This window comes from Crocodylus siamensis, chromosome 3 (assembly GCF_052110815.1).
Source record: "Crocodylus siamensis isolate JL-2025a chromosome 3, ASM5211081v1, whole genome shotgun sequence".
Lineage (NCBI taxonomy): Eukaryota > Metazoa > Chordata > Crocodylia > Crocodylidae > Crocodylus > Crocodylus siamensis.
In genome coordinates, this window is record NC_143397.1 from 200,532,033 (window position 1) to 200,547,508 (window position 15,476).

A 15,476-nucleotide genomic window follows, 5' to 3' on the forward strand; every position below is an offset into this window, starting at 1 on the left:
TTGTTATGGATAGGTTTAATTTATTTTATTTTGAATGAAAGCATCAGACACTTGCTTTTGGATATTTGTTGTTTTGTCCACTAGATTAATTATTTTTCCCCTAAATAAAAAAGTGAATGCAGACTTCTCCAAATATTTATAGTGAGAGTCAGAAAACTGAATAACTACTTTTTGAATAATTTTTTCTTACATGATCAAAACATTATTAGTAATTTGTTCTTTTACAGTATTATTAGAGATGAAAGAGGAATAGCTACACCCCCAGTATCACAAAAAACCCCAGTTCAGAAATACTTATCACACAAATCAGATAAGAAATGTAAACTTGGATCATGGAATCCCTAAAATAAGTTACCAGTATAATCAGTGGAACAGCTGAGTATATAAAGGGATATCTTTGTATATTGAGAAATGGTAAATTAATTTCAAAAGATATTTCTGGAGGTCATAATGGTGGTCAGACATTTTTCCAAGTTTATTTCTTTGAATTAATATGCCTACCTTCAGTAATTAGGAACCAATAGGAACTGGAAGGAGGGGGCCTGAGAAAGAAGAAACCACTCAGCTGCTTTTTAGTTGTATTTTAAATCTAGGTTGAAATATAAAGGCTTAATTCTTATGTTATATACTAACTGTATGCATAATGCTGCATGTGGTATCTTGTAAAAGCAGCTACTGTGCTTGAACATGCAAGAGGATTAGTTCATTTTATAAAAGGTGTGTCAATCTATGGGCCTACATAAACAGCAACCTAAATAAGACCCTGACTTAGTTGTTTTATTTTCTGTGAACATTGAATAATCTACAGCCAAATATCTTTTGAATTATTGTTTACTTCATTTGTTTTTCTTTCTGTTTTTTCTAAGCAATAAGACCCTGACCAGAGCCAGGCCTCTCTGAGGGACAGACAGCAGCTGGGTTGTGCCAACGACTTGCAAGAGAGCCAAACATGTGTTCAGAGTTTTATGCTGTTTGTTCCAGGCAGACGTGTGTTTAAAGGAACCACTGGAAAATCGAAAAACATTCTGGTTAGTAAAAATTCTGCTCATGTCATATTTTCAGACTTTTTTTAAACTCATTATTGCTGATGACAGTTGCATTGTTTGTTCTACTGCATTTCATCATAAAATCAGGTGATCACATTTATATATTTTTTGCTAATCAATCAGGTGCATAAAAATTAAAGTGAAGATCATAGTTAACAGATATTATGAAAAATTTTACCAAAGAGATCTCCCAAACCCAAAACAAACAGGTTCCCTTTCAGACACCCTATCACTCCATCTATCCTCTGACCCACAGGAAAAGATTAGGAAGATAGGGAAAAATGACAAGACCTTCTTTTCTTAGTCATTTACATTCCATTGCTGATGATGATCCTCATCCTAAAGTTAGTCTTTTTCAAGGATGAGTTAAATAAATGGGGTTACAGAAGTGGAGAGACATTAGCGTTTCAGCTAATGAAGTATATGATCAAATTACGCAGAAAGACTGACACACAAGAAGACCTCAGACTACTTCCAAATTATGGTCCATAGTTCTAGGAAATGGTTTTAACAATTTAACTAACAGTACCTAACAGCTATTTGAATAAAAATTGTGTTGCAGAGTAGACTCATTAGTAAAGGCATTATCCAGTTTAGATGATAAATGTGTTTTAGTAGTCATATAAGAAAATAGTCCTTTATGTCTCACTCAGGTGAAACTACTAATTAAGTCAACATGCTGTAAGAGCTTTCCATAGCAGCCTACTTAACTGTACAAAATACAACTTTAATTTTAAAAAATGGAAAAATAGGGGAAGAAATCTGCCTCCTACAAAAAAAAAAATACCCAGAGGAAAACCAGAGAGGAAGAAAAACAGGCATTTCCGTAGAGCATCCTCATATGGGAAAGAATTAGGGAAATGCAGATTTGAAGAGGGACTTTTAAGAACTGCACAGAACAAAGCATTTGCAGTGCACAGCAAATTTTGCTGGTCTTATGGCATCCACAAAGCATGCGATATATTCTTGTGTGTCATCTACTGGATTTAACTACTCAGTGAGACAATGAGAAAATGTTTATCCTCCCCTTCAAGGAAAATGTCAGTGAAAACAAGACAAACCAAAAAAATCATATAATTTTCTCCACTGATATACTTAACTTTTGGTGGAAATTTGGGTCAAAAAATATTTTGGCAAATACCAAAATTTGGTAACCAGAACCCAGTGGCAGATGTAATGGGTCAGTGGTGCAGCCAACAAGTAAAGAATAGTTTTAAATAATTACAGGAAACAAAACAACACCCCCCCAAAAAGGCAATAGAAAGCAAGACCTTCTAAATAACCACATAATCCCACACCTAAATTCAAGGCATTAAATTCTACAGAGCACAAACACCAGCAGCCAAGCTGTTCTTATACCTAAGGATTTTCTCAGCTTAATTAAGTGGTGCAGGAGCATCTGCCTGGAATGCTCAAAAGCATCCTCAGGAAACAGGTGTGAATTATTTACATTTCTAATAAGTGGGATAAAAAAAAAATCAAAGCAATTATGTCAGTACTCCACAGCGAGTCTTCCTCACTCAGCAGGCTAGGCAAAGTGGATAAGACTGCAGGTAGAGAAAGTAGATTGTGATGGGGAACCCTTTAGCAGCTAAGCCTTTATCTCTTTCTTTATCTCTGCCCAGAGAAGGTCAGCTGGATGAGAGCACTAGGTCCTAATCTAGGCCTCTTTGGTTTATTCCCACCATAAACTGGATGTGTCTACACATTCATTAACACACCGTAATTACAGCATATTAAGTTTAGAACCTATAATAAATAACAGGTACTAAACTTAAGGTGTTATAATTGGCCCCACTGCGCATTAGTGTAGGTGAATGCTTTTTAAGTGATGCTTAATGCCCGTTGGACTAATCTACTGTGCATTAGCACATCAGCACAGTTTTTGCCAGCCACATTAATGCACAGTAGAATGAGTCCAATGAGCATTAAGCATCTCATGTAGATGTGTCCACTGTTTGGCTGTGTCTTTCCTTAGAATTGCTTTGTTAGCCTCCCTTCTCTCTCCTTCATGCAGCACTCCTTAAAGGGCAGGCACAACACACTGCAAGAACAAAGACTTCTAGTTGCAGAGAACACACTGTATAAATGGAGAGGACTTCAGTCCTTATCCTAGCAGTCTCTGTTCAGTGCTTGCAAGAAGAGCAGCACACAGCCCTGAAATTGGAGGGAGGTCCTACACCTGTAAAAACCAGACTGGTCTTCCCCATAATTCAATATTTGTGAGAAAAATCATTTGGGCTTTGCTGAATTTTTTTGTGGAGAGAAGTTGTTAAGAAGCATAATCTAGATATCTTCAGCTGCCAATTGGTTCTCCCCCGCCCGCCCGCATTGATGGTAAACTGACTTTTTCTCTCTAAATTGTTTTTTATTAAACAAGCAAACAACTTCTATTTCCTATCAAATAAGAAAACTGAAAGAAAAGTGTCACATCTCCTTAATAAAGATGTATTTTTAAATAGTTTTTAGCAATGTAGTTAAATTAAGCTGTGATCTAGCTAAGAGACATATTTTACCTTAGAGTAGCTTCTCACTTACTTCTGTATACATTTATTTATGTATAAATTTACTCATGGCATTCAGCACTACACAATGAAGGACACAAAAAAGTTCATGAATTAACCTTTCACTTCCTTTATATGTTTTATATCTATGTTACAGAGGGATACCGAGGCAGATTAAATGATTTAAATTAGCTGAATCTTGATTTTGAGTCCTTCAGCATGTTAACCACTATCCCCTCCTTTCTCTTAAAAATTCATTGATTAATTTAGTTTACAATAGCAATAATTAGGGGGTTAAAGTAACTTCTCCATAGTCATGTTTAAACTCTTTGCAAGTTTAATCCCATGGTTTGTGATCATTCACATTCAGTATTTCACTGCTTCTAGAACAATAGATTTTTAGCCTGAGGGCTCTTGAGCTGAAGGATAAATGTCTCATGCTGTTAGAATACATGCTAGCTTAGTCACTTGTTCATATAAGGTCATGAGCAGTACAGATGTGTCGTAATAACTGCTTTTAATGATTACTTTCAGATCAAATAATGTTCAAGAGATTACCACATCTGTAAAAAGGCCCTAAATGAAAGTACAGGACATTTTGTACAGAAAGATTTAGAAAAGCAGCTGTTATTTATAGGGACAGCAACTTTGTGTTGTAGTACTGATGCGTAAACTGGCAAAACCTTTTTCAGTTTAGTGATAGAGAAAAACAAATAACCTCTGAGCTTTTATGAATCTAATATTGTGTAGATGGTCCTCTTTAACCTAGTCTTTGGCTTAGAAAGCACCTGTAAAGCTGTTTGCGCTGTGTTGTCCTTTTGTTCACTCCTCTTCTCCTACATGACGTTGATTATTCTGCGTGTGTGCGCTACTAGCATAGGTTGAAATATTTCCCTCAGTTTTCTGAAAGCCTGTCATCATTGTCTAGAATCAAATTAAGCATATTGCATGTGATCATTTCTTTGAGGCTCATGTGGGTTTGGGGACTAACCAGCTACAAAAGCATCCACACAATAGCCAAAGAATCGGCAGGTTTTTGCTATTGGGTTTTTTTCCTCCTGCTTAGTAACAGGTGGTATTTATCCAAGCAGCCTGAGCTGGGCAGCTGGCTGATGGGTCCCTCCAGCTGGACATCCTTTCCCCATTTAGTTCAATCACACCTGCTTCAGTCAGCAAACAAGGGCCTTTTTCATCTTCTATATCTGCAGAAAAGGGTGAGCATGTGTATGGGGAGGGGTGGATAAGGAATCTTGGACCAATTACACCACTTTCAGCTGCAGTATTTCATGATGTCTGCAGACCCCATCTGGTCTCTTACCAAAGAAAAAAATTGGGTTTAAAGGTTTTCTTCTCTGTTTTGCTCTGTTACGCTATTCTCTTTAACACAGCTATTTCATTATCTCTCTCTATCATTTGATCAGATTTATCTTCCATTAAAACTTCCTTTCCCTTGAAGCAGACAGTGACATGAGTATGCATGCCTCTCCCAGCTTTTATTGTGCTGAATTAAGAAATGGTAGAATAGTCTCATGAAAGATTAATTACTTCCTGTAAGCATCTTTGTACCTGAGGACAAGCAATTACAAAAATATGTCCAAAAGAAAACAAGAAAGGATGTTAGAAAGTATTGGCCAGGTATTTCCTGGCAGACAGCAAGCTTAGCTTGTTACAGTGCCAGCTTATTTAGAGCTAAGGAAACTTCTGTCTTAACTCATGTATCATATTTTGTTTTGTACATTAGTAGCAATATTCTCTTTGTAAAAATATATATAACTGACACTGTACAGGCATTTTCCTTGATGCTTCAATTGTACTAGTGTTTGAGGGCATGTACTTGTACTGTCTTAAGAAAAGTGACTGACTGACTTAAAGGATAAATTCTTAGGACTTGAATATGAAAGAAGTCCTTAGGTAGATTGTTTCATGTTTACTAATTCTTCTTATTCCTGTACAGAACGATTTTCTGGTTGACTTGGCAGAGTTTGCTTTGGATTCACCTGGACAGAGTCAAGGCAAGAGTCTGAAAGAAACTCAATATACTGAATACTTAAAAGTGAACATCATCATTTAGCTAACTTTCTGTCACAGTCATTTAGAAAGAAAAGAGTCTCCTGTTTCTCCAAGGAGGGCGTCAGAACTGCGGTGAGAACTGATTGAAACTAATTTCTATTTAGAGTGAGCACAGAGCTATTTCTCAATTAGGCACAAATATTTACGTCAAAATATCACAGAGGGTGTGGACTGAACCCATAAAAGCCACTGGAGTGGAGGCTTTTTAAAGCATTCTTAATTTAGCCTGTTGTTCATGGAGAGTGCAGCACAGATAGGATCTATGATCACCTCTGTAATGAAGAGGCAAAGCAGATAACTTGTGCAGCCTTAACCATTTCATTGCATTGGAACTGGCATAATGCTGGGACCCTAGCCTCCTTCACATTGGAGGGCCAGGTCCTAACATGTCTGCCCTCATTGTGCTTCAAGTGCATTCCTCTCAACCTGAAGTGCATATGGGACCCAAATGTGCGTTAACCATGCTATGAACTTTGCTCTGTCCAGGGTCCTGTCTTGGGTCCCCAATATTCTGTCTGCTCTAGTGTAGATGGGTCCTAATAGACAATCTTTATGAATTTTCCCAAAGGTCCACTAAAGTAGATAATTATATAAGTGAGTAGTTCCAGTAACAGCAAAACTAGGGGCTTAAATTATCTCATTACTTTAATTAACGCACCAAAGTTTGCAATATTTCCAGATTCTTGGACAAAACATGCTGTTCAAGTGCAAAACCAGATGTTTGGAAGAAGAGGCTAATGAGAGATGATACTTCGTGACTTCATGTGGACATAACATTATGTACCAACTTCCTAGAGGTAGTGTAAGGCTTATCCTTTTGAATTATTTGCCTGAAAGTCTTTGGAGATTTCTGTACTACCTCTAGATTGCAATAGGGGGTGCCACAGTGATGTCTGCCCATGCCGGCTAAACCCTCCAAAAATGTAAAAGAGTAGTCTTTTTGCTCCATAAACTCTCTCTCAGTCGTACTTATTGTTGTAGATCTAGGATGGCTCTAAGGGATGTTACCTTGCATGGGGGTGAGGGGATTGCACATGGAACAGGCATGCAGTGGTTAACTGTGGTGCTCTCTAGAGCAGCCTAGAGGCAGTGTAGACATGCCCATTATGAAGAAATAATAAATAGTGTATTATCATCTGAACCAATCAGTATAATATAGTACATTTTGTATTAAAGTATATTTTGTGATGAGTGCACCAGTGTCAGGGACTCTGATCAGGTAGGCCCACCTGAGCCAAAAACTGTCAGGAACTGATCAGGTGGGCCAGTTTGGGCCAAGTACCTCAGCAAGTCACACCTGAAGTAAGCCTCAGCTAATGAACTCTGCCACAGTTTAGGAACAACAAACAACTTGATTGGTTGCTGGGAGCACTGCATATCCAGCAGGGGCCTTGGCTTTGCAGGCTAGTCAACAGTTCTCCTGTGGCAAGCCTCCTGGTTCCTGCAATCTGGTTTTGGCTCATTTGTGGACCTTGGTTTTGAATTTCTAAAAGGATCTGTTTCCTGGATCCTGACCTGTGGATTTTCCCTTTGATTGGTACTCAACATCTAATCCCCAGATCCTGACCCTGGACTGTGTTGTGGACTTTGCCCTTGGATTGCCCTTGAATTTTGTAATATGGCTCTCATCTTATGGCCTGGCCCTTGGCCCCTACTTTCCTTCAGTAGTCTAACCATTATGAAAGACTGCTTGGAATCTGGTCCCTTACAACTAGATGTCCTATTACTGTTGCCTTTGCAATAACAACTGGGACAAGTATATTCATGATGTAACACACTTGTGATGGCCCAGAACAATGAAAATGTTTGCTGCTGAAAATGAGCTATTCTTTTTTTCTGTCTACTGAAGAGTGAATACCTGGGACATGTTTTTGCCATGTTGGACCATGCTAGGGAGTGCCACTATGAAAATGTGCCTTACCCACTTGCTCCCACTCAGATTTTAAGCACTTGGCACAATCTGTAATGTAGCTGCCATGAGTTGGACATGCATCAGAAAGCAGTTGCGTTACAATCTGTTGGCACAGTGGAACGAAAGTCAGTGGCAAGTGAGTTTGCATGATGGCACTTTCTATCATGGTCTGATGCTCTGATTTACCCTTGGAGTCCTTATTAATATATTACAAAAACACATTTTTGTGATATAATTTTCTGTTTTGATGCAGTTGCTTATTTTTTCAGCCCATTGCACTATGGTTGCACTGCTATGAATGGAGATCTAACCATCTGTTTCACATGCCTATACATGGGGGAGGGTGGAAACATACTGTCTTTCATAGGCCACTAAGTAATCCTGGAGAATTTTGAATGTGCATGGATGTTTCTTACATAATTCAACATACATAAGGTGATACCTGCCCAGCTGTATTAAACCCAAATGAGAAAAGTATACTTATTCAAAGCCAATTGAACGTCATTTTAGAAGGCTTTATCCTGAGCTGTAAATTAAATGCTGAATGGGGTTATTATATAAGTGGTGAAAAATCCATTTTTACAAGTAAGTGATACCCTGGGTAGCACTGTTAAATGTAATCACATGCCCAAATAGAGAAAGACCAGTTCATTCTAAAGAAGAGTGATTGGTGCCATAAGAGGAAGAGCAGTCTAAGGGCAAAAAAAAAAATCAAAAAAAAAAATCAAAGATTCAGGGTAGAGATCAGATTAACATCCAAGGGCTGAGCTGCTGGAGACGCTACATTACTGAATAAAAGTTTCTAGTGGTTGTGGGGCATCGGAAGCACCATTATGAATAGTCCAATTCCTGTACACAGATGATTTGGGAGTTTTCTCAGTTTTGAGACATTTTCAGCTTTCTGTAGTAGAAAAAATATGGTTTTGTCAACAAGAAGACTAAGATTCAGTGGAAGGACACACTAACAATGCGTATGTAGCATTTATACAACATTTTCCAACTTCAAAATAGTGTATAAACATCAACATCTTCACATTCCTAACAGCAGTATAGGGATGTGGTTGGATGCCTAGCACAAAGCAGAACCAATGACTTTTGATTGCCATCGCTGTCATGTGCACATCCGGCCAGCAGCAGCCACTTTTTTGTCCCTCCTCCCAAGTTAGTACCTGGGGTGGTTGCCCCGTCACCCTCTGCCTCTGTTATGCCACTGGTTTTTAATACCACTCTACAATGGGAACCAATGAAGTTACATTTCCCATAGTTGTAAACCCACTGAAATCACTAGGGATATAGCAGGGAAATATTTACCTAAAAGACATCAAAATAAAAATCTAGATGTGTCAACTAGGTGCTGACATGGGATTGTAGAGGAATGTAGGTGCCTAAATTCCAAGCAGTGATCCAGAATAACCTTGCTCCACTGACCCCAAATCTCTTTAACAGGGATCCTGGTTTTGTCCAAGTTAAAACAATCCCCAATTTTCAGTTTAAAAAAAGTAACCCCAAATCCACATTTTACATGATTAAAATGAAACACCGCACACACACACACACACACACACATATATAAATAATGTGTACACACACACATATATATATTAGTGGTGTTTTATTTCAATTATGGAAAAATGTGGATTTGGGGTTACCTTTTTTAACCAAAAAGTAGGAGTTTTTTTAATCAGAGAAAACTAAGATTTTTGCTCATTAGACACCTACATTTTTGTCCTAAAATGCTCCCTAGGTGCCTAAACTGGAGTCTTTGTGAATGATCTAACAAGTCTGCATAGCTAAGTTCCTGCCTAAATTCTATTGTAATCCAGACATGAGGCAGAGTGGTGCTTAAGTTCAGAGAGCAGCATGATTTGTTAAGTGTGCACCCAGGACAGTTAACAGCATTTGGTTCAGTACCTAGCAGAATAGTTACTGGCACTTTCATTCAAAAATACAGAAAGCAGTGATTCCATGATCCACCTTTTGCTTAATAGTCTGGTGGTTAGAGTAAGCCAAGAAGACAAGTCATGGCACAGGTAAGACGGGAGTCCAGTGATCAGTGAACTCACCTGGGGGTGAGCAGGCTCAGGTTCTGGTCCCTGATTATTTCTGTTTTTTTGACCAGTAATTAATGCAAAATGCAGCTGACCAGAGCCAGAACCTAGGACTGCAGCTTCCCTATCCTTTTACATTCTTGACTGTCCAATAACTTTGCTGTAACAGGAGAGGTGGAGAGAGTGCCTCTACCCAAATGAGGCTGAGCTCTGAGCACTCCTGGGAAGTGAGAGGAGGGCTTGAATTCTGCCATCCCTATTTTGGTTGATCACTGTAACCAATCACTTTGTATTATGCAAAAGACCACCATGCCCCTAATCTCAGAAGAGGTCATGGACTTTTCAACAGAAGAACCTAATGTGCATCCCTGAGTCAGCAGCAGAAAATATGTCCCTGTCCCTGCTATCAGTTGACTTTTGAAGATGATTAACTCTTCTCATTGATTATATGAAGAGTACCTATACCTGTTTCTTTGGGTCACTATCCTGGGGCATGCCTTATTATTAGCCATAGGCAGGCAAGGTTCTTTGAGTAGGTATCTTTTATTAGACCAACTGAGTAGTTGGAAAATTATTATTAGGCATTCTGATGCCTAAGTAGAAACAGCTAAAAAGGGGCCAGTTTGGAGTTTTCCCTAAACAGTATTCCCAAGGGCACACAGTGAATTAGTGCCAGAGCTACTTAACTCCTTAAGGGATTCTAGTATCCAATTCCATTATTAAGTTGCTATAATACATTTTCCTCAGTAAAAATACTGGTCTAGGAACTTTCTCCTAATCTTAATTTTTGAAGTTAAAAACCAGGCATGGCTACCTTTTACAGTATTTTGACACAGCAGCTTCAAAATACAGAGAAAATCCAAACAAACAAAACTTTCAATGTTTTCTTTCTTAATTCAAAGTTTCCTTGCTCCTTTTTAAAGTTTATTTTAGCTCCAGCTAATTTGTTTATTGCATTTTACATGGTGATACCAAACCTGGTTTGCTTGCAGTTTCCTGTTTTTCATTGCCATTATTAAGATAATATTCATATTGTTTACCAAGCTGTGCAGTTAAAGAGTCAATCCTTGCCCCCTAGATTTGAAATCTTATTACATGAAATAAAAAAACCCCAAGAAAAATCAGATATTGTATTGTATATGCTAGTTTTGTACACATCTTATAATCTATTCATAATTTTCTCTTTGAGTGCATGGCAAATATTGATTGCAGCCTGTGTGAAAAATACAAAGAAATCAGCTTCATCTCAGGCAAGAACATTCCAAGAGAGCTGAAACAGTACTGAGCTGACTATTGCCTCATCCATTCTGTTGTCAGCTAAAATAAGGACAGAGAGATAAAATGAACAAAAATTGTGTGTTCACAATTATTGCATGTAGATAAAAACAATAAAAGATTACAAAAACAATGTGTGCTTATTTTTTGTGAACTGTTGACTTAATTTCTATCCCAAACATTTTGTGTGGATCTTTATTGCGGACATGTCGAAATATCCCAATCAGTAACCCAATTGACTAAAATCCCTGTATTCATTAAGGTCTGACTTAGTGCATGTAGGTCTTTCAACAATGGGACTTAACATTCTGACCTAACATTTAATGTATTAATCCTAATTTTATGCTGATGCCAAGGCACTCTTCTGTATTAAATCAATTCAGGTTAATTCAGAATTATGTCTCTCCCACCCAGTATCAATAGGTCCACTGTTGGTTTTTCCTAAAGCTGACCACCCAGTTTTATGAGAATCTGCAGTGAATTAGAAAATCTGTCATTGCTGGAGGAGCCGGACAGCTAGGATATGACTTGTCATTCCTCCTATACAATACACGCTCTTTGTCTGCTATCTCTTAAACTAACCTGACATAACTTAGCCTCCTGGTCAATGGCATCTTTATTCTCAGAAGGAATGCTTAGCTCACCAACATTATTAAGACATTTCTGGACAATGTTTAGTGGCTGTGCAATAATCCAAGGTTCTATTAAAAAGCCATCTGGGTAATTAATAGCACATTTGTTCTCAGCCTCCTCCCAATTTGTCCATTAGTGGAATAAAAGCACAGGACAAAGGGTAATGTGGTTCAGTTATATTTTACAAGAATTCTTCAGGAAGTTGAAAACACATGATAGTTTTCCAAAGATACATATGTTTATGGGCACTCAGTGAGAGAGCAGCAAACTGCAAAATCCAGAGGCTTTTAATCAGGCTTCTCCACTGTCAATAGCTGATTGACATAGAAATGGACATTCATCACTGACTATGTTCTCCCTTCTATTGACAAGGCCCAGCATGTGAGGGGGAGTGTGTGTGAACTGCCTATATAATCTCAATTAAATTAAAACTGATTTTAAGACCCATGTCAGTGCCTCACATCAAAACCAGCACAAATAATTTTTATACTCTCTCACCTGATAGTTGAAGGCTTTTCTGAGGTTTCTTTTTAATGTCTTCTCATGAAAGCAAGATTATAGCCTCAGGCTGCACTCCTTATATGAAGGTTTTTTTTAAAAATTCTCCCTTTCTTTCTCTTTAAAGCACCTGAAGAAGAAACAGTCCACGATTTTTACAAGTTTGTGGTTAAAATTAAGAAACAAGCACCAAACTGGCTTGGACTTTTTTTTTGCTTACTCTTGTAAGGCAGATAATTACTGACATTTTGTTTCTGTTGGCATAGGGAAAAGCCCAGCCTGCCTCTTTTAAACTACCATGTAAAATCTGGTACGAACACATCTATAACTACATGACTATGTTTCAGTGGTAAGAATCTGTGTTGTACCATAAACAATTAAAAATGCATGTGTATGTATTTATAACTGGCCTCAGATCCACAGCTGGTATTAGACAAGTAGTTCCATTAAACTCAATTGAACTATATTCATTTGCACCAGCTGTGGATCTGTCCTTGTTTGAAGTGTGCTGTATATATATAGGCTATTCACATTTATCAGCCAAAAACCCAACTTCTGTCCAACAACACTCTTTATAAAATGTCCACTTTTCTCCACCCTTCTGTGTGGAAATATTTTTTGGTCAAACAATTGAATGCCTGAAAAATGAAATAGTTTTTATTTAGATGTGTTGAAAATATAGTAATGCCTCATTTGAGTTGGATTTCTATTGCCTTGTGTCCTTATTCCCCCAGGATGTACCCTAGCCAAAAATGTCAATGTGCATCATCTATATTCATTAAAGAGGAGGTCATAGTGCATTATGAGAGTGCATTATAAGAAATTATACATAAACCAGTTTAAGTGATCAGAAACCAATTTAAATCTGTTACAGAACAGAAATTCAGTGCACATAAACCCATAGATATATCCACATTAAGGGAACACAGCCTCCAGAACAGAATGGGGGCATGGTATGCCATTTCTGAATCAGTTCACTTCCATTTTGGAAGCACTTATATTTTTTCCTTTTTAAAAAGAAATAAAATTTCAGTCTATATTTTTCAACTGATACAATATGACAATAACTTCATTTGTTTTAGCTTTCATGGAAAGTTGCTGCCTCAGATGAAACTGGTTCTTTGCATGTTTCACAAAGATTACAATGGACTTTTGCTATGCACTTTAGCAGATTATCACTGATAGGCCATAAGCTTCATGCAAAACTATCATTTTCAGTCGCTGCCATATTATTTTTCAGGTAATAGGATTTCAGCTCTGGGGGGAAAAGGATTGATACTTTATAGGATATCTTCCAGTGGTAAGATTCTTTCATTTTGATTTTTGTCAACACTTTCTGTAGAAAGAAATCCCTTGTTTTCTGATCAGCTCTGATATATATTTGATGAATGATATAAAAATTACATACATACAGATTTTTTCTTTTTTTTCCACCTTCTTCATAGAGAATGTAGGGATTTTAGTTTGGAATTCAGCCAGAACAAAGAGAGTATGCAACACTGATGTGATACAACATGCACAGTGTGTTTTAAAGTTTCTTTACACTCCCATACTTTGATGCAATACAACATGCACAGTGGGTTGTAAAGTTCCTTTACACTCCCATACTTCCACAAACTTTATTTGTGTCAGTGGGCCACAGCCATACAAATATTTGTTGACACTTTACAACCTCAAGTATCTGTAAGTACATGGCATTTACAAAGTAAGTGTTCTGTAAATACTCAATGAAGTATAGGTTGGTAATTGTGCATTCATATACCAGCTTTGTTTTCACAAGTTATAGCAGGGACTTAGTGTAGCTCTCAAACTGTGACTATTTAAAGTACTAGTTTAACAAAGCCTAACTTTGAGTTGTCTCATTAAAGTCAATGGGACTATTCAAATACTTAAAGGTTAAGTAAGCATTTGCTTAAGTGCTTTGCTGAAAGGGGGCCTAAATGAGTGAATTTTTAAATGTCCCCGTGAAATATCTTGCAGAACACTTCATTGCAAGTGAGACAGGCCATTATCTTTTTGTGTTAAAATAATGCCCCAGACTTCCATTCAGGATCAGAGCCCCCACTGCATTGAGCATTGTACAGATATAATTTAAAGGTGGTTTTAAAATGAGTAACTTAAATTCCAGATGAGTTCTTCATCTGGCAAGTTGGACAGTAATTTGAAGGACTGCTCAAAGGAGAGTATGACAGTTATTGGAAAAACTAAATGGGCTAAATTCTCCTTTTTATACTTCCATTGGTTTTGGCAGAGCTGTATCTCCTTGCCAGCGCTGAACTGGACAGCGTGTTTCCTATTTCTTTTTTAGCACAATCCACTTCCTCTTATGCAAAATGTTCCCTGGTATTTACTTGTGCACCTTCTGCTGACATTTTCCTTGTCTCTTAAGGCTAGGGACAGAAATTACACATAAACCAGTTTAAGTGATCAGGAACTGATTTAAACCTGTAACAGAACAGAAATTGAGTGCACATAAACCAGTTTCAAAATGGCCCAAATTGTTCTAAGATAAACCTAGTTGAATGTAGCATCAGACTTAACTGATTTAGGTCAAACTGGTTTACAGAACTTCTGTCCCAGGCCCCTTCCCGGTTTAAGTTAACTCACAGTCCCCCAGCATCCCAGGATGCTTTGCAGCCGCGGCCTGGGCTGTGCTGTCTGCTCAGGGTTGGCCTCTCCTCCCTAGCTGGAGCACTATCACTGATCTGGCTGGCTGAGAAAGGGGTGCAGGAGAGGGTGGGAAACCCTGCTCTGGAGCACTCTCTTTGGTGTTCCAGCAGCGGGAAAGAGGAGAGCGGGGGCATGGCCAGACACCGGTAGCCATCCCCCCCGCCCTCCTGTCTCTCACCAGTCTGGGACCCCAGCCTGGCTTTCCCCACTGCCTGGTTTTCTTTCCTGCTCACCGCTAGAGCAGTGAGAGCAGGGGTATGGCCAGAGCTCAGCCCTGGGCCTGAGGCTGAGCGGGGAGGGAGGAAATCACAGAGAAGAGGGGCTGGCAGGGACCTCCAGAGGTCCTTTAGTGTCTAGTCCAGCCCCTGTCTGAGCCCTGGCCAGGCCCTTTGGTACAAACACTAGAAGGTAAAGAGCAGAGGGTTTGTTCACTGGGGATCTCTGTACTGCTGGGGGAAAAAGCCACCAAGGCTTTTCTGTGGGCAGTTTTCTCCCCTGCCCCACAATTGGGCCCAGCGCTGTGCCCATCCAGCCCTGAGCCCTGAGACAGTGCCATGCAAACCCTTGGAGCTGTGGGGCTGAGCTGGGCCAGCCCAAGGGTGCTGCTGAGGGCAGGCACAGAGGGGTTGGGCCTTGGGGACAGGAGCTTTCCCAGATAACTGCAGCTAAGGTTGGGGCCACAGGAGCTGTGCGTCCAGATTGCTCCCACCTCCCCATACCCCAGCTGGGCCGGGCTGTTATGGAGCCACTGCGGTGGGCAGGGCTTTCCCCATCTTCCTTTTCCATTGCGGTGCTGAAGTGGGGGGCTGTGGCACTGTCT

General features: G+C 39.0%; 1 long non-coding RNA gene across 1 annotated transcript; it reads left to right on the forward strand.

Annotated features, from left to right (window-relative positions):
- Window positions 1-603: 603 nt before the first annotated feature.
- On the forward strand, window positions 604-8,217 carry LOC149869336 (uncharacterized). Its single transcript, XR_016441094.1, has 4 exons — window positions 604-717; window positions 867-1,028; window positions 5,505-5,692; window positions 6,300-8,217. It is a non-coding gene; the product is annotated as an uncharacterized LOC149869336 (long non-coding RNA).
- The last annotated feature ends 7,259 nt before the right edge of the window (window positions 8,218-15,476 follow it).